A 23,142-nucleotide genomic window follows, 5' to 3' on the forward strand; every position below is an offset into this window, starting at 1 on the left:
AAATTATATATGTTTCTTTTTTTCTTTTTTTTTTTTTTTAATTACAAAAACAACCCACAGCAGCGAGCTCTGCGACCGGGTCAAAGGGTCCAGAGACTGGCTAGAGGTGCAGACGAGTTGCCGAGTGGGGTGTGTGGCGCCCGTACCGTCTGGCAAATTTATGTTTTCAATATTCACAGAGGCCACTCTGGCCAATCTCACCATGGTGATTCTTTTTACCATCTGGCGGAAGCTAACATCAACCAAGGGGATCCCACGGCTTGTAGGGAGTAAAACTCTCCAACATAAACATCCTAACACTCTTCCTGACAAGGACCACCAGGCAACGTCGTGGGGCAGGAGGACCAACGGTAGATGTATGCTTGAATAAATTTTATTAACGTATTTAGATGCATATATGTACATACATATCTGTAATTGTTAAATTAAAAAAAAAAAATAATAATAATAATAAATTGTATTTAACTTTTTTAAATGCATTTCTTTGTCTTACTTAAATTTATTAAATAATTCTAGTCGTCTTCATCATTCAAGCCCATTTTTATAAATATAATAGTACAATTATGTATAGAAATAAGTTTTTAGGCTTTTCTTTAATTTTTAATTTGTTTAATATTTTTTATATAAAAATTTAAATTTTTTTTTTTTTTTTTTTTTTTTGGGAGAGGGAGACAGGAACTTACAGCTTTACAATTTTTCCAACGATGAAAGGCCTTCCCTCGTGCTTCTCGTAGAGGTCTTGGAAGGTATTTAAATCATTCTTCAATAACATTTGTATAAAAACTTATAAATTTATATTTATATAACTTGGTTTTTAGAGCCCTTTTCATAATTTTTTTATTTGTATTTATTTTTTTATTTTTTTAAAATTAATAATATTAAATTTAAAGGTTTGTGTTCATTGCACTGTTATTGTTTTAGAGCAAGTTAAAATGCATTGTAGGGTATGCACATATAAACATACAAATGTTAAGTTGTAATATGCTTTATATCATAATATATATACCCGACGCATTGCAGAGTATCCTACATACAATAAAGTTATTGCATCGAAACTATTCATCTGAAGTCTTGCATATCTTATTATTGGAGGATCTATAATTTTACATGGCGACCGTGAATGAATGAAATATACCTGAATGAAATATAAAGCTATCAAACAGCGTTACACCTGGACTACGTGCAGATGAACAACAACAAACTAGCAGTTCTGGTCCTATAGAGCATTACGAAGAATTGCAATGGCCCCAATTTGCCTCTAGTTTAAAACTTCGACCTCAAAATCGATGCGCGAAAGCGCTGCTTGAAAATCCTAGCCCCTGATAGGCTGTTACTAAGCCATGAGATTTGTTAGAATTAAGATATATTTTTGTAGAATTATGTAGACCAATCATATGTTAACTAATAATAACATTTTCCAGTCTCTGGCAAACAAAATCAAAGCTTAAAAGAAATGAAATTTATAATAAAAACCATTGCATTTTGCAATTATTTTAGACGTTTTATACAAAACTTCGCCGAGCAGTCACGGCACATAACAAGATTATGAAAAAGAATATCCCATTTGAATTTACCACAGAGTGTGAGAAAGCATTCTAATATCTAAAAAATAAACTTGTTCAACCAAATCTACTACAGTACCCGGACTTCAGCAAAAAATTTTGTATAATCAAAGATGCAAGCAAGCAGTTTTAACTCAAAACTATAATGGACACTGTAGTATGTTGTATGTCATATAAGCATATGCTCACAGTATTGTAGTGTATACAATATATGAAGTTGACATATGCCTAAAATATAAGTAAGAGTATCATGCTCACAACATAGCAACACTTTGTTGCTTTACTTATATTATAACAGCTATACATAAGCGCCGTAATATGATCGGTCACTTATGTATAGACTGGCCTGCAGCGTGGGATCTGCAACGTAAGCATTGTTACGCTCTTGTCCACGCCGCAGCTTATACGCTAAATGTATATGCCTTCTGCATATGCATACAAACATATATACACACACATACAGCATGTTATATACTCCCATTCTGCCGCTGCTATAAGCGACAGAATTCTTTATGTAAACTTTATGTACTTTAGGCTAAGACTTTATTTGAATAAAATACGGAGAGCATTCGCTGTCCAGAACTCAAAGATAATAGAGGTTCATTTTATTACAACACCAGCTCCCAGTTGCATATGCATCAAGAACATTCACTAAAGGTGAAAGCAATGAGAGTACTACGGAACAAGATCTAGCAGCAATACATTGGGCAATAACACATTTTCGACCATATATTTATGGGAAACACTTCACAGTTAGAACGGATCACAGGCCTTTAACATATCTATTTTCTATGGTAAACCCAAGCTCAAAATTAACACGCATGCGGCTAGAGCTAGAAGAGTACGATTTCACAGTAGAGTATCTGAGAGGGAAAGATAATTTCGTGGCGGACGCATTATCTAGGATAAAAATATCCGAATTAATTGATATAAACAGAAAAGTCCTGAAAGTCACTACCAGGCAACAAAGTAGACAAAACAATATCTGCGCAGATAAAGAAAGACTGTTGCCAAGGCAAAGTCTAAAACAAGCTTCTAAGCCCTGTAGTATGTTGTATGTCATATAAGCATATGCTCACAGTATTGTAGTGTATTGTAGTATGTTGTATGTCATATAAGCATATGCTCACAGTATTGTAGTGTATACAATATATGAAGTTGACATATGCCCAAAATATAAGTAAGAGTATCATGCTCACAACATAGCAACACTTTGTTGCTTTACTTATATTATAACAGCTATACATAAGCGCCGTAATATGATCGGTCACTTATGTATAGACTGGCCTGCAGCGTGGGATCTGCAACGTAAGCATTGTTACGCTCTTGTCCACGCCGCAGCTTAAACGCTAAATGTATATGTCTTCTGCATATGCATACAAACATATATACACACACATACAGCATGTTATATACTCCCAATCTGCCGCTGCTATAAGCGACAGAATTCTTTATGTAAACTTTATGTACTTTAGGATAAGACTTTATTTGAATAAAATACGGAGATCATTCGCTGCCCGAAACTGAAACCAAACAGTTCTTTTTGTTTAATTTTAAATATGTTTACATGGCGACCGTGACAAGTGTCACTCTCGTGCAATTCAAATCTTGTATACGAAGTCATTACAAATGACGAGGTACGAAAAGTAGTGACCTTGCGATTAACAGATTCTACATGTTTATTGAAACATGGGAAACAAGTTATCGCAAGAATTCCAGTTAGCGATTTATACTCCAATAAAATCTTCGACTTAGGTCAGTTTTTCCAAAGGCTTGAACGACAAGCCGGGGTATCTAAAATCAGCAAACTAAGAATGGCACCGAGCGAAAAGATCTTTGAATCAATTTCAATAGAATCTTTTAAAACTATGGGCAATAAAATATTAAAAAATTTAAGAGTAGTGTAGTATGCATACATATTGAATATCAATTGAAACTAGAGTACTTAAAGAGTACGCACTGTAACACTTTGTTGCTGTGTTGATGTAAACAGAAACCCGGTCTTTAACTCGTGGCCGAAATATGGGTCGGTCGTCGCTCTCCCAGAATATGCAAGTGTCAGCATTCTGCTGAGACGCGCCGACCACTTGACAGAACTCAAGTGTATGCATATGCACAATCGCCCCAGCTCAAGAGAGAGCATAAATATACTTATAACATATACACATATGACATACATAAATGAAACATACATAACAGTCTCTCTGCTGCCCAAAACCTTATGTTTCGCGGCGACGAGACTTAGGCTTATTTAGAACCTAAGTAGAATGTTTAAGGTCAGAAACAACCAAGCGTTGGAAGCGGCAACACTGCTGCCTCCAGTGAATAAAAACACAAAACCAAACCAAACTTTTCTTACATGGCGACCGTGACAGGACATTACATGGCGACCGTGACCGGACATTACATGGCGACCGTGACAGGACACGAACCTGCAATCTTCGGATATTATATTATAGACATAAAAGGAATAAGTAATGAAGTGACCAAATCCAAGGGGCTAACTTCTATTGAGATACAGACCACTAAATACATAATCAAACACGATTTTCATATCGTAGATCTACAATTCGCTATTCCTTGTGATGGCATATTAGGAATCGATTTTATAAAAAAATACAACTGTAAATTAGACTTCAAGCCTTCTGCAGATTGGCTTAGACCCAATAACCTAAAATTTCCAATTTATGTTCCAATAACATACAGTTCTGGCAACAACTCAATACTTCTGCCAGCGAGATCCCAAGTTATTAGAAAAATCAATCTAAATTCAATAGAAGGCAGTGTATTGATTCCAAATCAAGAAATTCAGCATGGTATTTACATAGCCAATACCATAGCAACATCTAAGAACGCTTTTGTTAGACTACTAAATACAACAAATAAAGATCAAGTAATCAATACAAGTAATTTATCGTTTGACTCACTTTCAAACTACGAAATAGTAAAAACTAATAGTGAAAATAAAGAGCAATCTGTATTATCTCAACTAAAGAAAAACTTTCCTCCACTATTCAAATCGCAGCTTTCAAACTTATGCGCCCAATATAGTGATATATTTGGATTGGAATCCGAACCAATCAGCACAAATAATTTTTATAAACAAAAACTGAGATTAAAAGATGATGAACCAGTCTACACAAAAAACTACAGAAGCCCACACAGTCATGTTGAAGAAATACAAAAACAAGTCGGAAAATTGATAAAAGACGGAATTGTTGAACAATCAGTATCTGAATATAATAGCCCATTATTACTTGTACCTAAAAAATCAACCCCAGGCTCAGATCAAAAGAAATGGCGATTGGTAATTGACTATCGTCAAATTAATAAAAAATTACTGTCCGATAAATTTCCACTCCCAAGAATTGATGATATTTTGGACCAACTTGGACGAGCAAAATACTTTTCATGCCTTGACTTAATGTCAGGATTTCATCAAATTGAACTCGAAGAAAGTTCAAGAGATATAACGTCATTTTCAACGAGCAATGGCTCGTATCGCTTCACGAGATTACCGTTTGGTCTAAAAATAGCGCCTAATTCATTTCAAAGAATGATGACTATAGCATTCTCTGGATTAGAACCTTCACAAGCATTTCTTTATATGGATGACTTAATAGTTATAGGTTGTTCCGAAAAACATATGCTTAAAAACTTAACAGACGTTTTTGAGAAATGTAGGAAATACAATCTAAAGTTACATCCAGAAAAATGTTCATTTTTTATGCATGAGGTGACTTTTCTTGGTCATAGATGCACAGATAAAGGAATACTTCCAGATGACAAGAAATATGACGTCATCATGAATTACCCAGTCCCGCACAATGCGGATAGCGCAAGACGTTTTGTAGCCTTTTGCAATTATTATAGACGATTCATTAAAAATTTCGCCGAATATTCCCGGCACATAACAAGATTATGTAAAAAGAATGTTCCTTTTGAATGGACAGAGGAGTGCCAAAATGCATTCCAATATTTAAAAACAAAACTCATGGAACCTACTTTACTACAATATCCAGATTTCAGCAAGGAATTATGTATAATAACTGATGCAAGTAAGCAAGCGTGTGGAGCGGTTTTAACTCAAAACCATAACGGAATCCAACTTCCCATTGCATACGCGTCAAGAGCTTTTAGTAAAGGAGAGAGTAATAAATGTACAACTGAGCAGGAATTAGCTGCAATACACTGGGCAATATTACATTTTCGACCATATATTTATGGAAAACACTTTACGATCAAAACAGATCACAGACCTTTAATATATCTGTTCTCAATGATCAATCCGAATTCTAAACTGACACGTATGAGGCTAGAGTTAGAAGAGTACGATTTTACAGTCGAATATTTAAAGGGAAAAGATAATCATGTAGCTGATGCGTTATCAAGAATAACCATTAAAGGTCTACAAAACATTACAGGAAATATAATGAAAGTCACTACGAGATATCAAAATAGACAGAAAATCCGCGCGGATAAGAAAGAAATAGAATTGCCTAGGCGATCTATAGAAAAAGCTTCAAAGCCCAACGTATATGAAGTCATAAACAATGACGAAGTACGTAAAGTAGTGACCTTGCATGTAAGGAATACTCTATGTTCATTTAAACATGGTAGGAAGATTACTGCAAGATATGATGTTAGCGATTTATATACCAATGGAATCCTAGACCTAGGTCAATTTTTCCAAAGGCTTGAAATGCAAGCCGGTATAAACAAAATCAGCCAACTCAAAATGGCACTGTGGGAAAATATCTTTGAACATGTTTCAATAGATAATTTTAAACAAATGGGCAATAAAATATTGAATACATTAAGAGTAGCGCTACTCAACCCGGTGACCCTTATAGAAAAACAAAAAGAAAAAGAAGCTATACTGTCTAAATTCCATGACGATCCAATACATGGAGGTCATACTGGCATTACAAAAACCTTGGCCAAGGTCAAAAGACATTATTTTTGGAAAGGTATGACTCGAGATATTACTGAGTACATACGAAAATGTCAAAAATGTCAATTAGCTAAAATAACAAAGCACAATAAGACTCCATTGATAATAACTGATACGCCAATAAACGCTTTCGACAGGGTGATAGTAGACACTATTGGTCCACTACCAAAATCAGAAAATGGCAACGAATATGCAATTACTCTAATATGCGACCTAACCAAATATTTAGTTGCCATACCAGTTCCAAATAAGAACGCGAACACTGTCGCTAAAGCAATTTTTGAATCATTTATTCTAAAGTACGGTCCAATGAAGACGTTCATTACGGACATGGGAACAGAATATAAGAATTCAATTATAAACGATCTATGCAAATATTTAAAAATTGAAAATATAACATCTACCGCACACCACCACCAGACAGTCGGAACAATAGAACGCAGTCATAGAACTTTCAATGAATACATACGCTCTTACATATCGGTTGATAAAACTGATTGGGACGTATGGCTTCAATACTTCGTTTTCTGTTTCAACACTACACCCTCAATGGCACATAATTACTGTCCATATGAGTTAGTGTTTGGTAAAACAAGTAATTTACCAAAACAATTTAATAGTATAGCTAATATAGAAACCATATACAATATAGATGACTATGCTAAAGAAAGTAAATATAGATTAGAAGTAGCATATAAAAGAGCAAGAATAATGTTAGAAAAAAATAAGGAAAATAATAAGATATTATATGATCAGAAAGCAAACAACATAGATATATCAGTAGGAGATAAAGTCTTGTTAAGGAATGAAACAGGTCATAAGTTAGATTATAAATATACTGGTCCGTATAAAGTATCGGAAATAGAAGATAAAAATAACGTTATAATAACAAGTAATAAAAACAAAAAACAAAAAGTACATAAGGATAGGTTAAAAATGTTTATTTCATAATTGTGTTTAGTATGGCCATGCTAAAACAAAAGCACTATTTTAAATTTGAATATTATTTGTAATTTCATATAAACACAAAAAAAAAAAAAAAAAAAAAAAAAAAAAAAAAATTTAAAACACAAAAAAAAATTAAAAAAAAAAAAAAAAAAAAAAAGCTATTCATTTGTTACTTAAAAACTAATTTCTTAAGCACATCGTATAAAATAACTCCATAATATTACGTTATTTTTCAAAAGGAGGGAGATGTAGTATGCATACATATTGAATATCAATTGAAACTAGAGTACTTAAAGAGTACGCACTGTAACACTTTGTTGCTGTGTTGATGTAAACAGAAACCCGGTCTTTAACCCGTGGCCGAAGTATGGGTCGGTCGTCGCTCTCCCAGAATATGCAAGTGTCAGCATTCTGCTGAGAACTCAAGTGTATGCATATGCACAATCGCCCCAGCTCAAGAGAGAGCATAAATATACTTATAACATATACACATATGACATACATAAATGAAACATACATAACAGTCTCTCTGCTGCCCAAAACCTTATGTTTCGCGGCGACGAGACTTAGGCTTATTTAGAACCTAAGTAGAATGTTTAAGGTCAGAAACAACCAAGCGTTGGAAGCGGCAACACTGCTGCCTCCAGTGAATAAAAACACAAAACCAAACCAAACTTTTCTTACATGGCGACACATTACAATATATATAAGTAGATAAAACTGACTGGGACGTATGGTTACAGTATTTCGTGTATTGTTTTAACACAACACCATCAGTAACTCATAATTATTGTCCATATGAACTTGTGTTTGGAAGGCAAAGTAACCTTCCAATACACTTTAATACCGTAGACGTAATCGAACCATTATACAATATAGAAGATTATGCCAGAGAAGTTAAGTTTAGACTAGAATATGCGCATAAGAGAGCTCAAATACTTTTAGAAAAACATAAAATTAAACAAAAAAACATAAATGATAAGAAACTATTAGACATTAAATTAAAAGTAGGAGACCAGGTCTATTTAAAAAACGAAACAGGTCATAAGCTAGAGCCTGCTTATATAGGACCATTTGAGGTCACTAGTATAGAAAATAATAATAATATAGTTATAAAAAACACAAATAATAAGAATAGAACATAGAAAGTTCATAGGGATAGACTAAAAAAGATCTAAAAATCAATGTTTTTCTTTCATTTTTCATAAAAATTCCAACCAAATTTTTGGTTGTTTGATTGTTTTAACCTATATATTGGTATAATAAAAACCAAAAAAAAAAAAAATTAAAAATTTGATCAAAGTTAAACACTATATATATATATATATACTAGCGTATAAAATACGAAAATTATAATAAAAAAAAAGACAAAAATGTTTATGAAAAAAAAAATTAAAAAAAAAAAAAACAAAAAAAAAAAAAACTTTTATAAAAAAAAATTAATAAAAAAAAAAAAAACTTCTTTACATATATGTAAACACCTAAAATATTTTGTCTTAAGAATACAACATAACAAAAAAAAAAATATATAGCAATAATTTTTATTTTTAAATAACTACATTATATTACATATAAGCATATGCTCACAGTACTGTAGTGTATACAATATATGAAGTTGACATATGCCCAAAATATAAGTAAGAGTATCATACTCACAACATAGCAACACTTAGTTGCATTATTTATATTATAACAGCTATACATAAGTGCCGTAATAGACCAGACCAGCCTGCAGCGTGGGATTTGCAACGTAAGTATTGTTACGCTCTTGTCCACGCCGCAGCTTAAATGCTAAATGTATATGCCTTCTGCATATGCATACAAACATATATACACACACATACAGCATGCTATATACTCCCATTCTGCTAAGATTTGATTTGAATAAAATACGGAGGGCATTCGCTATCCAAAACGACAACAGACAAGACATTGTTTCTTTTACTTATCATTGTTTTTCGGTTATCACATGGCGACCGTTCTTTTACTTATCATTGTTTTTCGGTCATCACACAATTGTGTTAGAATGAAGAATTCATTCAATAAAGGAACTCGAAACTTAATGGTTGAGCTTTTATTTCGTCCCTCTAATATCACATGGCGACCGTGACAGGAAGCCTTTGATCGGTTTACACCAGATAGAAAAGGGCATAGCATTAAGCACATTACCTTACGTAATAGTCAAAGCTATAGACGAGGTACATCCGATACTTGGTTCAGCAACCATAGTACTCGTGAAACAACATCGCTAAATGCAAACTAACATATAACACCCATATAATAAGTTCGTTTACAAGAATAAATTTCCATTAAAGAATGGAATGGAACGAAATTGCGAAAAACATAGACGCATTTCGTTATAAGTTTGAAAAAGCATATAAGTGCATTAATAAAGATGCAGTTATAAAAACAAACACTTTAAATAACCACATAGTAATATCGTAACAACGGTAAATAAACACGAAAAAAGGTTTATAACACAAAATAAATGTTTAAGAGTTTTAAAATCTCTAAACACAAGATTAAGCTCTGTCGCTAATAGGCGACACATTCAAATAAATGTGTCAAATAGTCTAAGTCTATTAGCGGACTTTGATCCAAGTCAATTAAAAGACTTAGACGAATCAATACAGTCGAACGACACCGAATCAGATAGTGATATTGAAACACTAGAAGAAAAAAGCGAATCATTTAATATAAAAAATTATATACCACAAACGAACATGGCAAATCAGGTCGCATTAGATAGTGAATACGTGAAGCAGGTTTCCTCTTCAGTCCCTGAATTCGATGGTAAAAAGTTATCATTGAATAGGTTCTTAACAGCTTTGAGGCTTGTTGAAAGAACTAAAGGCGATCAAGAGGATACAGCGGTTGAGGTTATTAAATCAAAGATAACCGGAACAATCCTGTACAAAGTACAAAACGAAACCACTATATCCGGAATTATTAATAAATTAAAAGATAATGTAAAAGGGGAATCGACCGAAGTGTTAAAAGCCAAATTGTTAAACATAAAACAAAAAGGCAAAACAGCATCCCAGTATACTGCTGAAATTGATAACTTGCGCAGGCAGTTAGAAGCAGCTTATATTGACGATGGTCTCAATTCTCAACAACAATGAGCCGCAGCAACAGCGGACATCAGCGGACATAATCATCTATACATAAAAGGAAGCCTATGCGAAGACCAGCACCGGCCACGCCCAGCGCGCCAAGCTGGGCCCTGGAACCGACAGTGCTACAAAGAGCACGCACCTTAATATTAAATTAGAGCTAATAATATTTATAAATGAAAAATAGCATATATTAACAATAATACTTAAAATTTAATATTAAGAAACATTGTAACTAAAAATTGTACTACTGAGCGACGATTGCGTTGCTCGGTATAGCACATGGCCCGTAAAGCCATGCAAATTTTAGACAGGAAGACCACTGCGTTGGTCGAGTAGGAACAAGGCAATAACTAGGAAAAATAATAAGAAAAAAAAATATGAAAAATAATACATTGTAGTATGCATACCACTCTCTCACATATTCAAAATATACAAAATATTAAAAAAACTCAACCTCCAGCAGCAAAGCAAATCCCCAAGAAAAGCAAAGAATGCCCCAAGGACTGCGAGGGAGTCTGGAGCCCATACTGCATTGGCACATGCAGCAACAATACAGCCTGTGCGATGACCAGCACCGGCCCCGCCTGAGCTCATAGGACCCGGACAACAGCAGCAGCAACAACGACAACAGCAGCAGCAACAAACTAAGGACCGACAGCGTTTCCAAGGACGCCCACCAAATTTTTGTTTACTAAATTTAAAAATGCACTGCGCTGCATAAAAATTAATCATAATATAAGTTAACACCAGCCAGTGCGCAGCACTGCCTCTCTTCCCCTGCCCCTGCCCTCAACGTCTCGAATATCTGACCGCTTCGCCCCACGCCTTGACTACCCACTTGACAACATATTATGCTGACGTCTAAGCGGCTGCGCCACTTCGACCCAGCTATTGCAACACAGTTGCATTTACGCTGACGCTCGAGGTGCCACCGGAAACCAATGCGCAGTTTCAGCGGCGGCTATTGGAACCTACTTACGCCGACGCCGCTGCTGCCATGGGTTCAACGACGCCAAGAACCGCTGATGCGACGGCAGCCAAAATAACGCGCTGACGTTGCAGACGCCGCTGCTCCGCTGCTGTTGCTCTGCCACTGCGATAAGCTCGCCAGGCCTGGAAGAGGAACTGGAGAGTTGGCCACTAGCCAACTGCAAAATCAGTTCCAGACGAGCCACCGAATTATTCGTATCACCAAAGTTACTAACAACCTTTTTTACCAATAAAACTTATAACGATTTAACTGAAATCAATTGGAGTTATTATTTACTCGATGATGTTCTTCCCCAACAGTTTGTAGTGAGTATAACATTAAAATTGGTTGCCGCCCTCGCAACAGAGCGATGGTAACTGTACAGAGCCCTGGAATGCAATCGTTGATCGTCGAGACGACATTGCATTACAGTAACTGGCGCCCGAGCAGGGACCACTACGGTTGCGCGATGTGTCATAAACAATATAATTGGTGCCGCAAATTCTCTAGGTAAAAGTGTTTGAAAAATATAAAAATTAAAAAGTGGAAAAAGTTTTTATTATTGTGTCAATATTGTGCTGGCAAAATATAAAACGAATCAAATAAAATCAAAAAATTTTTTTTTCCGTATATACAACAAAAGAGTGACGAAAAAAAAGAAAAAACACAACACAAAAACAAAATATACAAGCAATGAAATGTGATAGTGTCATTCGTTTTTTTTTTTTTTTTTTCTTTTCAATTGCAACCTCATTTTTATATTATACTAATCGAACTTTATATCTTCAACAGATCTGAGATCAAAAACACAAAAAACATCAAACTATCAACACAATCCTCATACGCACATTTAGGAATTTAAGATCACATCAACACTGGGTAAGTGACGCACTGTCTCCCCTTGGCCGTATAAAAAAACCCAAGAAGAATAATAATAAAGAAAGAAAACAAAAACCAAATTATTATTTTCGCCTCATACTATTGTATCTTTGTTGTCTTGTTCTTCATTTGAATAAGAAAAATAATAATGTCCGTGTCTGAGAGGGAATTGTCCGAAATGACGGAGTCTCTAGGTAGATTCGAGGCAACTTTAGGAAGGAGGTATGCCGGAATTCGAGTCTTGGGCCAACAGGATCGATAGTATCCTCACGGATTATGAGTTGATTAGGGAAGCGCGTACTAGCACTGCATTATGCAGATTAACGGGATCTTCTCACAATAGGCCCAGGGGTGAAGATTCCGTTGTTTGCCAAGAAATCGCGATCCGTAAATATCCTACTAGATGACATACACTCAGATGAAATACGAAAGGCACTTGACCTTCTACTAGAAGAATTTGCGGACGTATTTCAGCCTCTCACTCCAGGCCACACGGTCAAGACAACAATGAGAGCGGAAATACGTACCACGACTCAGGAGCCTATTTACTCCAGCGCATATGAGGGAAGAAGTAGAGAGACAGATTAAAGAGTTAGAGAAAGAAGGCATAATCCGACCATCTAAGAGCCCCTATAATTCTCCAATTAGGGTGGTTCCCAAGAAACATTGTAACTAAAAATTGTACTACTGAGCGACGATTGCGTTGCTCGGTATAGCGCATGGCCCGTAAAGCCATGCAAATTTTAGACAGGAAGACCACTGCGTTGGTCGAGTAGGAACAAGGCAATAACTAGGAAAAATAATAAGAAAAAAAAATAAGAAAAATAATACATATGCATAATAGTATGCATACCACTCTCTCACATATTCAAAATATACAAAATGTTAAAAAAACTCAACCTCCAGCAGCAAAGCAAATCCCCAAGAAAAGCAAAGAATGCCCCAAGGACTGCGAGGGAGTCTGGAGCCCATACTGCATTGGCACATGCAGCAACAATAGAGCCTGTGCGATGACCAGCATCGGCAACGCCTGAGCTCATAGGCCCCGGACAGCAGCAGCAGCAACAAACTAGGGACCGACAGCGTTACCAAGAACGCCCACCAACAAATTTTTTTACTAAATTTAAAAATGCACTGCGCTGCATAAAAATTAATCATAATATATAATTGTTAAAATTGAGCGGAAACATTTCTGCCCGATTAGAAGTATAGCCTGTAACGCTATACGACCAAATAGGTAGAAACCTGTAAAATTTTATTAATGAACAACAACAGAATAAGTAAATCTGTTGAAAATTTATGTAACACACAACAATTTGTCAATACACATACCAAATCCACAAAAATGGGTTTAGTAGATTTAAAATCTGTAGACTCTACAGCAAATGTAATAAATAAAGTAGAAACAAATAATTGTAGTATGTCTCATATAATAATATATATCCAACACACACACTATGTACAAGTTAACAATTAACACTTAATGTGGGATATCTCATAAGTTTACAGCCAACCCTCGCTATCACGTGCTGTACAAGTTAAGTAACAGCCCTCGCAATTGCGACGTTACATAAGTTGTATCAGCGCGCTATAGCTGCAATGGTCAGCGGCGGTAACCGGACACTTTTGTTTTGCAAGAGTTTCCGTTATCGCCAAAGATTTGCCGAGTCGGCTTGCCGACCATGACATTGTGGCGTGATGCGAGTTTTGGCTTAGCTTAAGCGAAATATTCTGTATTTTAGGTTTTAGTTTTGAATACAGCGCTCTTCCAGTAAGTCGCTTAAATAAATATTCACTCCGGCACTTAGCCGTTAAATAATTTGTTTTATTGTCTGAGCCCGAGGCCAGCAATAAGAGGTACAGTTCGCCTCTCAACCTAATCTTCACCCACAACTGGAATAAAGGATTATAATTTATATACATATATACCGCTTATATACAAGAGGCGTGAGAATAGCCGCGTCAGCACTTGACCGCTTCACAAGCCAACGGCTGCCGCTTGCAAACATATATATATGCTCACATATATATATATATGCTCATGAGCAGAGGCTCATATAGCAATTCTAATGTATATGCCCTTTGCATATACATACACACATACTACGCTCTCTCGCTCTGCTGCCTTCTGCGGCAGAGATATATATAATAAGAAATATATGTATCTTAGCTTAAGACTTTATTTCATTTTTCATTTACACATTATTTCAATAAACTGAACACAAACCAAACGGATGCGTTCCCGTCATTACCTTCTTATTACATCCGAAACCTTTTCGAATTCAATAAAGCATTCGTAATTTACCACTTGACTTGATCAGTCATATTCTTTCTTTTAATAAATTGGAACAGCTCGGTGAAATTGCATGCCGAAGTTGAGTTTATGAAAAAACAATTAGAAACCCGCAAAACTCTACCACCATCCACAAACACATCCACCTACACTGTAATTCAGAATGTATCAAAACCAAGACTAATACAAACCCCACCTAAATCCAAGGAACTCCCTAAGCTGAGGAAAACCTGTCCAAACGACTGCGAGGGACCACTGTACTCCCTCTTCTGTGAATACACCTGTGCAGCCTGCACCGGTGCCCCATCGTAGCCAGCCAGACCACGGAAAAGAACGCGTTTTCCATAATTACAACGGTCCAATGATGACGTTCATTAGGGACATGGGTACAGAATACAAAAATTCCATTATAAATGTCTTGTGGAAATATCTAAAAATTGACAGCATTTCGTCTATAGCACACCACCACCAGACATTAGGTACCGTTGAAAGAAGTCATAGGACATTCAATGAGTACATTCGTTCATACATATATATCAGTAGATAAAACTATGGTTACAGTATTGTATTGTGTATTGTTTTAGCACAGCAGCATGAGTAACTCATAATTATTGTCCATATGAGCTTGTATTTGGAAGGCAAAGTAACCTTCCAGTACAATTTAATACCATAAGTGCAATCGAACCTTTATATAATACAGAAGATTATGCTAAAGAAGTTAAGTTTAGACTAGAATATGCGCATAAGAGAGCTCGAATACTTCAACTGCAAAGACCTATTAGGGTCTATATAAAAACGAACTGTGAATAATTACTGAATGACAATAATTGAATGCTAATCACTATATGGCGACCGTGATAGGCCGTCACATAGCTGGAGACCTGGATAACCTGGAGAGAGAAGTGACCTGAAAACTTGAAGACACGGATGAGCCTGCAAAACTGGAGAAGTAAAAATGAAATGCTAAGTGAGTGATGGCAAAAAAAAAATGCACAGAGAGGTGGAGTGCTGCATAAAATTAAAAAAGAATAGCACACATCAAGTGGCTAAAATCTATATGCCTTCTGCATGTACATACAAACATATATACACACACATACGGCATGCTATATACTCCCATTCTGCCGCTGCTTTTAGCGACAGAATTCTTTATGTGCACTTTATGTATTTTAGGCTAAGACATTTAAATAAAATACGAGAGAGCATTCGCTGTCCACAACTCAAACTAAACAGTACATGTCTTTCAATTGCAAACGTGTTTACACTTACGTCGATTAAAAGATCGTAAGTCCGAACTGCACAAGTTACTGCACGCACCCAATCAACTAAGTTGGGATGCGGCCTTGGCGAGCATGTTGCCAGCTATAAAGGCTGCAAGTCTTTTAAAGAAGCATGCAAAATCAAGGAGTCAACAAAATTGCAACAAGCAAATAGGCTTGTGGTTGATTTGATGCATCAGCATCAGCCATTGCCTTAGCAATAGTGCTGCTACTGCTAAAATCATTAATCGACATCTTGACAATTCTAAATCAACCAAATCTGCTCAGTCGTCAAAACATCCGACAATACAGCAAGTAATGCGGAACCATCAAGCTAAATTGCAGCAGCAAGCTCAAGAGCCTAGAGTGGATCCCACAAGTATGTCCAAGCCATCGCAGCAACAAGAAGGTCAAAAGTCTGCTGGCCTGCTTTCAACTAAATTGGTAGAAAAATCGAGTTATGCTGATGCACTAAAAATGGGAATAACTAATAAGCAAAAGCCATCTACTGCAGTAAAAATGCAACAAGGTCAGCAAGTACTGCAGCGTCAACAAAACGCTCAACCAGTACCTATAAATCTGAACAATCAACATCAACGGTCACTTCAGCAGTTGCGCCAAATTCAATCAAATGATGGTCATGGACATGAAGATGATCATCATGCCAGCTGGCGATTTAGAAGTCGTAGCCGTAGTAATGCTCGGCTCACTGTTAATAATGATAGCAATATCAAAACATTAAACGAAAAGCCTGATACCTTAATTAATTGCTTGATGAGCGTAAACGATCTGTTCCCATGGATGTCAGTAGTATAGAAAATCTTAATGCGAAGATGGATCAGCTTATTACTATGTTGACTTTATTAACAAACTGCATGATGACTAAGCACGTCAATGACACATCCAATAATGCCTAGTTCTCTTGGAAGCACTTACACATTAAGGATTCTGGTTTTGTCCACAACTCAAACTAAACAGTACATGTCTTTTAATTGCAAACGTGTTTAAAATAAAAAATATATAATAATAATAAAAAAAATAAAAATAAAAACATTACCAGAACCTAAAAAGCCAGATCCCAAGTGATACGGAAAATAGAGTTGTCTTCAGCAGAAGAAAAAGTTTTCATTCCCAATCAGGAAATTAAACCGGGTGTCTATGTTGCAAACACAATTACAACTCTTCTTTCATGCTCCGAAGTATTAGCCTTTCCGGATTTCCATAAACCATTCCATTTGACTACCGATGCGTCCAGGTATGCGTTAGGAGCAGTCTTGTCTCAGATTCAGGACGGAAAAGACAGGCCGATAGCCTACATCTCCAGATCTTTGAATAAAACCGAAGAGGGTTATGCCGCTAACGAGAAAGAAATGCTGGCTATTATCTGGGCTTTGGATAATCTGCGCTCGTACCTTTACGGTGCTGGTTGTATTAAGATATTTACTGATCACCAACCCCTTAAATACTTACATACATAATGCTAAATTGAAAAGATGGAAAGAGCGAATTGAGGAATACAAAGTTGATTAACAAGCCAGGAAACTCAAACGTCGTGGCGGATGCGCTTTCTTGCCTTGATGAAATATACATAACAGTCTCTCTGCTGCCCAAAACCTTATGTTTCGCGGCAACGAGACTTAGGCTTATTTAGAACCTAAGTAGAATGTTTAAGGTCAGATTCAACTGAGCGTTGGAAGCGGCACCACTGCTGCCTCTACATCTTCAATAAAATTCAAACCAATTTAAAAGCGTAAGACTTTAATCTTTACACTATTCTTAATATCGACGCGAGCCATTCACATCTTTAAATACGACGGACCATTGGTAACGTTAAAACAAGGTAGCGGGTGGAGTTGACGGGTATTTCAACTTGATCCACAGGGTTAACTTAGAAGAAATAGAAACAGCCATCGAAGCAACGAGGAATGAAGCGCGGGAACTGAACGCGGGACAAATCCGAGTCCTGACGTTCCATCATCTGGAGCAGGCGCAACAGATGCTCTCGAAGTTATCGAGAGTGAGGAAGACCCGGTCAAACGACTGGTTAGGATCGGCCTGAAAGTGGATTGCAGGATCACCGGACGCTTCGGATTGGAATGCCATCCTCAACGTACGGGATAGCCTCGTGGAGAACAATAACCAACAGTATCGAATCAACGACAAGCTCTTCGAGACGTCGAGGAAATCCCTAGAAGCGCTCAACACGATGATCGAGAGAGTCAACGCCATCGACAACAGCGACCAGGGCGCCACAATTGTCCTGCATAAAGCGATCTTACTGGAAAGCCAGGTGCATTGACAATTGTCATAGATTTAAGAATTCATTGAACCGACACGAAACTAAATGGATGTGATTTTCTTCATCACAATATATGGCGACCGTGACACTCAACATAAAGAAGCCAACGAAGAAGTGCCCCAATGACTGCGACTGGAACCACTAGGCAGCGCCTATTGCCTCTACACGTGCAACCATTGTACGGCAGCCTGTGCAGTCGGCACCGGTACCCCAGCAAAGAAGTAGCCTGTGCAGCCAGCGCCGGCACCGCCTGGCGCGTCAAGTCAGACCCAGGAAGAAAACCAATGCACTGCGATGCATAAACAAAATAAATTTTAAGAAAATATTGTAAAGCGGAAGCGATAATTGCATTGCCCGAGTTACCATCTCCGCTCCCCTCGAGATGTCACCCCAGAAGCCGCGCCGCCTTTTAGCTGAGTCGGCACTTGGCTATCGTGTGGGCGATGTCGGCCAGCAATTCCGTTCCAATTAGCAGTCAACAACCTTACATTGTGTCTAAAATGTAAAGACAACAAAAATACATTTGATAACAAAAAATACATTTATAATTATAATTATAAAAATGAAAAAATAAAAAATATTCAAAACCAAAACCAAATACTACACATGTAAGTATGTATGCTCAATAATAGCATAAGTGAATTTGATGATATATCTATTATACCCACAATGGGGTTAATCGAAATAAAATCAGCGGACTCCACTGCAAATGTCATAAACAAAATAGAATCATCAAATATTGATATTAAATTCACAAATATATTGTTGTTGATAATTGCAATTATTCTGTGTGCATATGTTATTTATAAAGCATATCTATTACACAACAAGTGTATAACGAAAAGGGCCTTAAGCCAAGCCAACGATCTTGATAAGATCTAAAGCAATGTACACACAAACAATTATCAAAAAGTAATAAAAAAAATAAAAAAAAAAACATTTTTTTTTTTTCTAAATAAGAATATATAAGCAAAATATAAAAAAATAAATAAATAAACAAAGAAATGAATACAGAACATGCTACAATCCACAAATCTTATACCAGATTTCAGATTGCCATCAATGGCAAAACCGAAAATCTCGAAAGTGTCTTGGATTCATTAAATATAATAAAAACAGTAACAGGCATAGTCCTAATTAAAGCAAAACTTGTTTGAGGCATAATAAAGCACGCTCGGATACACAAGCAAAGCGAACAGATCGCTGAGATAGCTGAGATCATAAATCCGTTATGAAAAGCGGTAAGAGAAGAAACAGTAGAAGTAATATCCGCTAAACTTCTAAATCAGCAACAGATAAAAAGATAAAACAGCTAATCAATGCACCCAGGAAATGGAGAAGCTAACTAAATTGCTAAAAATAGCTTTCATCCACCACGGTCTAAGCTCGGATTTAGCAAACAAATAGAGAATTGGCAGTATTTTTGATTGCTTTAATCACTCAAAATTGCTCAATTGATAAGGTAAAATTTATCATGCAGGCAGGTACATTCAGAAACAGGAAGGATGCCATTTCAAAGTTTGTCAACATTCAAACAGTGTTCTACACTACCGACAACGAGAAAATTCCTATAATAATGGAGGTAGTCGTGGTAAAAATCGTGGAAGAGGTTATTTCTAAAACCCGATTAGGATGTTTGGATACAATATTTCCCTTATACATAGTTTCAACACAACGCCCTCGGGCACGCAAGATTAATGTCCATGCGAGCAAATCTTTGGCAAACTACCAAAACAGTTCATTGATTTTAAAATAGACCGCTTATACAATATAGACGACTATTCTAAGGAAATAAAATTTAGATTAGAAATAGCCTACAAAAGAGCAAGAATAACGCTAGAAAAGCATAAAGCTAGAAAAAGCAAATATTACGATAAAAAGCTAAAAGGCATAGAAATGGGAGACTTTAGTAATATAATACAACGAATACCCTACCCTACCTACATGTGTACATAGTGGAACTTTGCATTTACGAAATAATAACCGAAAAATGATTAGCTTATCTGACCAGGCAACCCGCTAAATCAAAAATCGTGATAAATCGACATATTTCTATCTACATATTCTATTCTATCCCCTTGAAAAAAGTTCATTCTCGAAGCAAGATGTTTCAAGTCACAATAAAGATAATTCAGTGACAAATTCCCACTTTAGATGAATTAAGTGCCAGCTGAAATAATCTGTATGAAGATGTATGCTAGAAGTTATTTTATTTTATTTTAATTTTTTATTATCGCTGGAATGTATTTATTATTATTATTATTATTTTTATTAGTTTTTTTATTTATACTTTTTATTTATTTATTTATTTATAAGGAACACTTTATTTTATATCAGTATATACACAAGTGTGAGTGATTTACATGTGAAAGTTAAGAGTACAGGCCATAAACCTTTTCTGCTTAAATGTTAATATTATTTGTTCAGGAAATTTAATTACATTTAGAAACATTATTTTTGAAGGAAAAGTATAAACAAAAACCTCGTAAATATTTTATACTTTTTTGTGCTGACATATACTGCAATTTATAATATGTGAGTTTAATTTAATATAATTCGTTTAGAAAAAAAAATTACTTTTTTTTAGAATTTATTTAATTATATTGTTTATTTTAATTTATGCTACAACTTTTTAATTTTTTTTATTCTTATATATGATAGTATTTGTTTCTGTTTTGAGTTTATATTTTATTTATTTAATTTTATAATTCTTTTTCTATTGTTATTTTTAATTTTCGTATACGTCTGGATTTAACTTTATTCATTGTAAACGTGCTAGAACATTTATTGTTTTATTTATTTAATTTTATTTTTGTGTTTATGCTGTCTGTGCAAATATTTTATTTATAAAATTTAAATTTAATTTCATTAATTTTTTTCTCTGTAAAACAGTTTACTTTTTTATTTTAATTTCTTTTATCAGGCTTTCTTGTTTAAAACCATTTATATAAATATAAATAAATTGAAAAGCTTGTCATATAATCTATGTAAATAGAGTCGAGGGCTTTTTTTAATTAACGATAGAGACAGCAAATAGGAATCAAGGACTTACAGGTTTGCCGTCCTTTCAGCATGGAAAGGCCTTTCCTCGTGGTCGTTGCAATGCTCCGGGTTCCTGGGAGGGGTACAAATATTAATTTTTGTAATATAACATTTATAAATAACTTTGAATTTATATATCGATTTATATTTAAATAACTTTCTTTTGGCCCTTTTCTTAATATTTTTTTCTTATTTTTTAGGTACATATATACATACATACATATATATATTTGTGTTTCTTTTGCATTTGTTATATTATTTTATTGCTATTTATGTTTTTTTTTTTTTTTTTTTTATAGGCGCTCGTTAAATTGTCATTATCTTAATACGATTTTTTTTTAAATTATTATTGTAGCTTTGCATTTAGCACTCTTCACTTTTTTTCATTAAATATATTTGTTTTTTTCTCGCTTTGAAAGTTCCTGGATATATAGATTTATATTTACACAACTTTGTTATATATATTTTTTTTTCTTTTTCTTTTCAATTTGTAATATTATTTTATTATTATTATTTACACTTTTTTTTTACAAGCGCTCGTTAATATATATGTTCATACGATTTTTTTAAAATTATTATTGCAGCTATGCATTTAGCACTCTTCACTTTTTTTCATTAAATATATTTGTTTTTTTTCTCGCTTTGAAAGTTCCTGGATATATAGATTTATATTTACACAACTTTGTTATATATATTTTTTTTCTTTTTATTTTCAATTTATAATATTATATTACATTTATTATAATTTACACATTTATGTTTTTTTACAAGCGCTCGTTAAATTGTCAGCATATATGTTAATCAGTTTTCTTTTTTTTTTTTTTTATTATAATTGTAGCTTTGCATTTAGCACTCTTAAATTTTGTTCATTTAATTTTTTTTTTAACTTTTTCTCGCTTTGAAATTTCCTGGATATATAGGTTTATATATGTAAACGTTTTGACTCTTTTCTTAATTTGTGTTTCTTAGTTTTTTAGGTACACATATATTTCGTTTTGTTTTTAATTTGTAATACTTATTTACAATTATTATGTACCAAGTGCGCAAGTGCTAGTTAAAGTATCTGCATATATGTTAGCACGATTTTTTATAATTATTATTGTAGCTTTGCATTTAACACTCTTTACTTTTTTCATTTCATATATTTGATTTTAATTATGTTAATTTTTTATCGCTTTAAAATTTCTGAATTTTTTTTTTTATAGGTAAGTTTTTTCTTGTGTATTTGTAATATTATTTTCATTATTATTATGTACACGTTTACGGTTCTTTTTCGTTAAATTGTCAGCATATATGTTTACACGATTTTCTTTTAATTTAATGCTCTTCACTTTTTTCATTAAATGTTTTTGTTGTTAACTTATATTATTTGTTTTTTATTTTTTATTTATTTTTTTTCAAGCCGTCTGACACTCTTAACTTTTTTCATTTAATATTTTTGTTTTTAACTTTATATTATGTTAGTTTTTCTTTCTCGCTTTAAAAAAAAGAGTCCATCGTTGTGGAGTCTGTCTCCTAATAGAATTGCGTAATTCCGTCCAATTTTAGGCGGAAGACCCAAGGGCGTGTAACGTATCACTGGATTTCCCTGGTTCGAACTACAAGAGTCTGATCTTTGTAATGATCTTGTTGCTGGAAGATGTAAATTAGATTACTAAAGGTTACAAGAATAACTATTTCCGTACCTTTCTAATAGCAATTACGTCCCAATATATGTAGGGCTTGGCATCGCCAACGAAGATGGATAGCTGGATCTCACAAATTAAAGAGAAAACTGTTTGAGATTTTAGCTTCTTATATGAATATATTTTGGAGCA

The sequence above is a fragment of the Drosophila mojavensis genome, unplaced genomic scaffold (assembly GCF_018153725.1).
Source record: "Drosophila mojavensis isolate 15081-1352.22 unplaced genomic scaffold, ASM1815372v1 contig_136, whole genome shotgun sequence".
Classification (NCBI taxonomy): domain Eukaryota; kingdom Metazoa; phylum Arthropoda; class Insecta; order Diptera; family Drosophilidae; genus Drosophila; species Drosophila mojavensis.